The sequence below is a fragment of the Notolepis coatsorum genome, assembly GCF_963971535.1.
Source record: "Notolepis coatsorum genome assembly, chromosome: 14".
Taxonomy (NCBI): Eukaryota; Metazoa; Chordata; class Actinopteri; order Aulopiformes; family Paralepididae; genus Notolepis; species Notolepis coatsorum.
The window spans coordinates 90,226,489-90,233,988 of NC_140178.1; the positions used below are offsets into that span (position 1 = coordinate 90,226,489).

Below are 7,500 nucleotides of genomic sequence, written 5' to 3' on the forward strand. Positions count from 1 at the left end.
AGTGAGAGAGCCTGTGTGTGTGTGTGTGTGTGTGTGTGTGTGTGTGTGTGTGTGTGTGCGTGCGTACGTGCGTGCGTGCGTGCGTGCGTGCGTGCGTGTGTGTGTGTGTGTGACACACGTGTGCCCTTCTGTCAGTGCTGAAAAATGACCTACTTTATTGGACACTATTATTCTCAACATACGCAGATGCACTGTACATAATACACGCCACACACACACACAGCTACTCCCTGATTGAACCACAACAAACATAATGCTTATATGTGTTAATCTACACATGCCGTCCTCTCTCCAGTGTCGAACAACTTGTATTCTGATTGTTTGTGATACAGCTATCTCAGATATCAGATATATATATTGAGTATGTATATTCCCCAAATATACATAAGGTATATATATAAGGTATATCCATGGAACAATGCTAGGGTTGGAATAGATTATTTTGCCACTAAACCATTAACTAGCCCAGATTCAGATCTGCCTCTGGTTACTGGACCAGAACCTAGAGCTTCCTCCAATGATATATTTTCTTAAAGAAAAACAGCAAAATTTTCATATTAAAGTTTACTTGCGTTTTATTATTTCCATGATTGCAACTGAAATCTAGCTAAAGCACTTTACCAGGGTCTTTTAGAGCCCTTTTTTGTGCCTCTGAACTAAATAATTCTCCTTTTTCATCTTTTGTTTTTCAGACCAGCGAAATCTGTCATTTTTTATAAGCAAAAAATTAATAAATACGTCCCCGTTTTTCAAAAAACAACAGGGCTTTTGAGGTGATGAAATCACTAAGCCCAGGCAGCAGTGGTTCTTCTGCTCACAAAACTAAAACGAAAATGTAAAATAAAAAAATGTAATTCCACATGGTAAATACACAGGTCACAACATATTTACAGGAAAGTTTTGGAGTGTTGTATTTGGAGTGTATTTCGTGATTGTTGGGAACTAGGCTACACTGGCACACCTACTTCCAGTGAATGACGCTAAGCTAGGCTAACGGAGCGGCTGTTCCCTAAGCCTACTGCATGCACAGAGAAGAAAAGGGTATGCATCTGCTTGTCTAACTCCAGGGTAGATGGCAAATAAGCTAATTTCTCAAAAGTTGGCGTGTTCCTTTAAAGACAAAAGCGATATGTTTTGATCAAATGTCCCGCCGCCAGCCTCCCTCCACCGCGTGGAGCCGATCACAGCTAGCATGCCGCGCAAGGCAGGGACCGGCCCGGTCAGCAGATGTCCCCACGCTGAAATGTCACAGACGCGTCCGGCACAGCTGGCCTGCATGTACCCGCCACGGCGCCAGGGCCACATGGGCCAAGGGGAGGGCCAAGGGGCTCAGGGCACTAGAGGTCAAGCTACAGTATGCGTCCGAGCCAACAGAAAGACGGAAAGAAAGGGAGTAAAGTGAGGAATAAGAAGAAAATTGTAGAAAAACGTTCCAAGAAAAACCAGAGTGATTCCAAAATAAAATCAGTAAAGTTTCACCGCCAGTGTGATAAACTGCCTGGAGGATACAGCTGTTTAACAGACAGAGAAAGACAGGCAGGCAGTTTACCTGTTTAACAGACAGAGAAGCCAGGCAGGCAGTTTACCAGACCTGCTCTGGACAGAGAAAGACAGACGGGCAGTTTACCAGACCTGCTCTGGACAGAGAAAGACAGACAGGCAGTTTACCAGACCTGCTCTGGACAGAGAAAGACAGACGGGCAGTTTACCAGACCTGCTCTGGACAGAGAAAGACAGACAGGCAGTTTACCAGACCTGCTCTGGACAGAGAAAGACAGACAGGCAGTTTACCAGACCTGCTCTGGACAGAGAAAGACAGACGGGCAGTTTACCAGACCTGCTCTGGACAGAGAAAGACAGACAGGCAGTTTACCAGACCTGCTCTGGACAGAGAAAGACAGACAGGCAGTTTACCAGACCTGCTCTGGACAGAGAAAGACAGACAGGCAGTTTACCAGACCTGCTCTGGACAGAGAAAGACAGACAGGCAGTTTACCAGACCTGCTCTGGACAGAGAAAGACAGACAGGCAGTTTACCAGACCTGCTCTGGACAGAGAAGACAGACAGGCAGTTTACCAGACCTGCTCTGGACAGAGAAAGACAGACGGGCAGTTTACCAGACCTGCTCTGGACAGAGAAAGACAGACGGGCAGTTTACCAGACCTGCTCTGGACAGAGAAAGACAGACGGGCAGTTTACCAGACCTGCTCTGGACAGAGAAAGACAGACAGGCAGTTTACCAGACCTGCTCTGGACAGAGACAAACAGACGGGCAAGGCAGGCTGCAGCCACAGTGTGATGGAGAGACCTGAGGCCAGGATAGAAATCCTGTTCTTTTTCACAAACACCTTATGGAAAAAATAGTAGCCCAAGCACAAAAGAGGGTCTGTGCTACAAGCTACTTCAGTTAGAGTCCTAGAGTTCTAGCCAGGACAGTCCCATGAAGGGAGAGAGTTGAGTTGAGTTTATTAGGATCCCCATTAGCTAACTCCATGATGTCAGCTAGTCTTCCTGGGGTCCGCCACAGAAATCATGAGGTTTAACAAACAACTATACGCCATATACAGTACATTTAGACATCACATTGCATACAAAAGACATGACAAATGACCATGTGTGCCCTGAGACACCTCCATCATCAAACCATTAGTCACTATACAAACACAGCGAGCAAGATTAATTACTGTTGGTTCACACAGTAAATTGCATTAAATGTACTATTTTTTTATATTTTTTAAATTTAGTGGCTCTAGTATTTGTTGTAATAACGTGATTAGGTAAAGAATTCCATTCTGTAAGGGCTCTGTAAATTACAGTACATTTTAGGAGATGTGTCCTCGGTCCAGGTGGTAAGAGATACCCGAAACTGTCTGGTCAAATAGAGAGAGAGAAAAAGAAGAGAGAGGGAGAGAGAAATGCAGGAGGAAAAGAGAAAGAAAGAGAGAAGAGAGGGAACAGAGGGAGAGATAAAGACAGAGAAGATGGAAAGAGAAACAGAAAGAGAGAGAGAGAGAGAGAGAGAGAGAGAGAGAGAGAGAGAGAGAGAGAGAGAGAGAGAGAGAGAGAGAGAGAGAGAGAGAGATGGAGCTTTATTTGGTTAACGTATTGCATGAATCCGTATGGGAGAAGAATGTGTGTAATTTGGCTCTGTTTGTTATAAAATATCACACATTGAAAAGCCGCCTGAAAAGGAGACGTGAGAGTCTGAAAGAGACAACCAACACTTATTTTTTCTTTTTCCCTTTTTGTCTTTTTTTTCCATGTGTGCGTGGGGTTTTGGGTAACGTATCAGATACGTCTCACCGGGACACAGAAGGAAGCCTTCTCTGCGATGTAATGAAAAAAAAATGTAATTCCCCAAATCATCCAGTGGTGCCAAAGAGACAATTCCAATCAGTGTCAATCAGTCTGAGCCATTCCACAGCGTTGAGATAGAACGAGAGAAAAACAACAACCATTATTTGGCAGAGAGGGTCGGGAGAACAGACCAATCACCAGTGACACCGGTATCTGGTGTTGTTGAACTGGGTCCCCTGATATGCGTCTGTTGAAAGAAAATCCTAATCAAATTAAGACGACTGTAAAATAAAATCTGGTATTTACAGGAAGAATTAAGAGCACTGCTCTCTTAAAAAGGAGCACACCGTCATGGTGGTAAACCTTAAGTGCGTCTGCATTTATATTTACATTTAGTCATTTAGTTGACGCTTTTATCCAAAGTGACTTACACATTGTGTACAACAAGTCAGCAGGAGGGGTACACCTCTGGCGGCTAAGGGTAAGTGGTATTGTTCGTCATAGTAGTAGACATATTAGCACAGTACGTAGTATAGACATAGTAGCATAGTAGGTAGTAGTATAGGTATAGTAGCATAGAATAGTAGTATAGACAGTAAATAGTAGTATAGACATATTAGCATAGTAGTAACAAAGACTTCTGCCTTTTGAAGTCAGTGCGCATTAGGGCTGACCCCTATTAGTCGAATAGTCGACTAATTGATCGAAAGAAGCCGTAGTCGACTGCCAACCTCTTAGTTGAAAAAAAAATATATATATATATATTATTATTATTTTTTTAATTATTATTATTATTATTATATATATTTTTTTTTTATTATTCTTTACAAAAGAAAAGAGGCCTAGAAGCGTGGCTAGCGTTAATGGCATGCATACCAGTGAGGCTAACTGCCTAAGAAAACAGGCACAGAGGCACTGAAAGAGGATTTCACCCGTCTAATGAACACACTAGACAAATATCAAGATGTATCCATCAGTGGACCAATTGCATGCTTTTGCAGAGGCCAAGAAGACTTCCGTCGACTCCTTCAGACATTAAGCAACCCCCACAGCCCAAAATGGAATATTTTTTTTTTAACTTTTTTTTTCCATTGTCGACTAATAGTCGACTATCTGCTCATTTCGGCCAATCATAGTCGACTATCCAAATCCTTAGTCGGGGACAGCCCTAGTGCGCATAGGGGCTACATAACGCATAGGGGCTACATGAAACGTAGGGGCTACGTAAAGCGTAGAGGCTACATAAAGCGTAGAGGCTACATAAAGCGTAGAGGCTACATAACGCATAGGGGCTACATAAAGCGTAGGGGCTACATAACGCATAGGGGCTACATAACGCATAGGGGCTACATAACGCATAGGGGCTACATAAAGCGTAGGGGCTACATAACGCATAGAGGCTACATAAAGCGTAGGGGCTACATAACGCATAGGGGCTACATAACGCATAGGGGCTACATAAAGCGTAGGGGCTACATAACACATAGGGGCTACATAACGCATAGGGGCTACATAACAAAACTGCAAAACTGTCTCAGAATGTAACTCCTCCACCTCAGACATTGACCCTATACCTACAGCTTTCTTCAAACGGGTGTTTAATAGTGTTTCAAGCCCTGTGCTAGATATCATAAACACTTCCCTTAGGACTGGTATTTTCCCAGATGCCTTTAAAACAGCAGTTGTAAAGCCATTACTAAAAAAACCTAACTTGGATAGTAATGAAATGGCAAATTATCGTCCAATATCCAACCTACCATTCATTAGTAAAGTACTTGAAAAGATATTTTCAGTTCAAATAAATTCCTTTCTTGAAGAAAACAACATCTTAGAAGAATTTCAGTCAGGATTCAGAAAATATCATAGCACTGAAACTGCCCTCACCAAAATAATCAGTGACCTCAGACTAAACTCTGACGAGAATAAGATCTCCATCCTTATCCTGTTAGATCTCAGTGCAGCATTTGATACAATCGATCACGATATTCTAATCGATCGTCTTGAAAACCATGTCGGTTTCTCAGAACATGTGCTGGGCTGGTTTAAAACATACATCAGAGGGAGGAAATTCTATGTTAAACTAGGAGATCACATGTCTGATATATACAACAACAACTATGGAGTTGCACAAGGGAGTTGCTTAGGTCCTTTACTCTTCTCCCTTTACATGTTACCGCTGGGTGATATAATCAGAGAACATAATGTAGATTTCCATAGCTATGCGGATGATACACAACTGTACATATCTGCTGAACCAAATGATACAGCGATTAGCTCCATTACAGACTGCTTACTGGCAATAAATAAATGGATGAGTAAGAACTTCCTGAAACTAAACGAGAACAAAACTGAAATTCTAATTATCGGCTCCAAAACTAAAAAAGAAACATTAATAAAGAACCTGGGTGGACTAACCCCTTGGATTAAATCTGAGGTCACTAGTCTTGGGGTTATCATAGATTCAGAACTGAACTTCAATTCTCATATTAGCAAAGTGACGAAAACATCGTTCTTCCATCTCAGAAATATAGCAAAAGTACGACCATTTATTAATCAGAACAATGCTGAGAAGCTAATTCATGCATTCATATCTAGCCGGTTAGACTACTGTAATGCACTTTTCACAGGTCTCCCTAAGAAAACCACAGAGAGGCTTCAGCTAATCCAAAACTCTGCAGCCTGACTGCTAACTAGAACCAAAAGGAGAGAGCACATTAGTCCAGTCTTAGCTGCTTTACACTGGCTTCCTGTAACATTTAGAATTGACTTTAAGGTCCTTCTCCTTACATACAAAGCTCTAAATGGACAGGGACCTAGCTACATCGCCAACACTCTAATAAATTACACACCAGCAAGAACACTGTGATCATCAGCTGCTGGACTACTAGAGGCTCCCAGAAGCAGTCAAAAGAGGATCGGTAATGCAGCCTTTATCAACTATGCCCCAAAACTATGGAACAAACTACCCCAAAACATCAGGGAAGCCAACTCGCTAGACATCTTTAAAAGACAGCTTAAAACCTATCTCTTTGCTCAGGCATTTCACTGATAGATATCTGCTACCACCTAGTGGCAAGAGGAAACATCAGGGATATCCTGACACAACTTGTATTTACCTGCACTATTCTTACCCTGCCTACTCTTATACACTGCCTATCAAATTCATGTGTCGGTTATTGCACTTTTTACTTCTTACTGATGACAATTTTTAAACTGAATCATTTTAAACTATTTTTATTATTTGCTAGATCCAAATGTGAAACACTGTGATTATTTGTATTACTGAATAGAGAGCCTATTAGGATGCTAGATCCTAATGTGAAACACTGTGATTTACCATACCTTGCTATGCTCGCTCATGCCTGTATTTTTTATGTCCGTTCTATTTGATAATTTTTTTACTATTTTTAAACTGAATCATTTTAAACTATTTTTATTATTTGTGTTACTGAAAACTGTAAGCGGAGAGCCTATTGGGATGCTAGATCCTAATGTGAAACACTGTGATTTGCCATACCTTGCTACCTGTCTATCTTTTTTATGCCCGCTTATGCCTGTATTTTTTACTGTTGTGAAGCACTTTGAACTGCAACATCTGTATGAAAAGTGCTATACAAATAAAGTTATTATTATTATTATTATAACACATAGGGGCTACATAAAGCGTAGGGGCTACATAACACATAGGGGCTACATAACGCATAGGGGCTACATAACGCATAGGGGCTACATAACGCATAGGGGCTACATAAAGCGTAGGGCTACATAAATCGTAGAGGCTAAATAAAGCGTAGAGGCTACATAAAGCGTAGAGGCTACATAAAGCGTAGATGCTACATAAAGCGCAGAGGCTACATAAAGCATAGAGGCTACATAAAGCGTAGGGGCTACATAAAGCGTAGGGGCTACATAAAGCATAGAGGCTACATAAAGCGTAGAGGCTACATAAAGAATAGGGGCTACATAAAGTGCAGAGGCTACATAAAGCGTAGAGGCTACATAAAGAATAGGGGCTACATAAAGTGCAGAGGCTACATAAAGCGCAGAGGCTACATAAAGCATAGGGGCTACATAAAGCATAGAGGCTACATAAAGCATAGGGGCTACATAAAGCGTAGAGGCTACATAAAGCGTAGAGGCTACATAAAGCGTAAAGGCTACATAAAGCATAGAGGCTACACAAAGCATAGGGGCTACAAAAA

At 41.8% G+C, this 7,500-nt stretch overlaps 1 protein-coding gene across 1 annotated transcript in view; it reads right to left on the bottom strand.

Annotated features, from left to right (window-relative positions):
- nfixb (nuclear factor I/Xb) overlaps window positions 1-7,500 on the bottom strand; it is a gene marked incomplete at its 3' end in the record, with an annotated part of 78,319 nt that overhangs the window by 40,525 nt on the left and 30,294 nt on the right. The gene's annotated exons all lie outside the window — the stretch shown is intronic.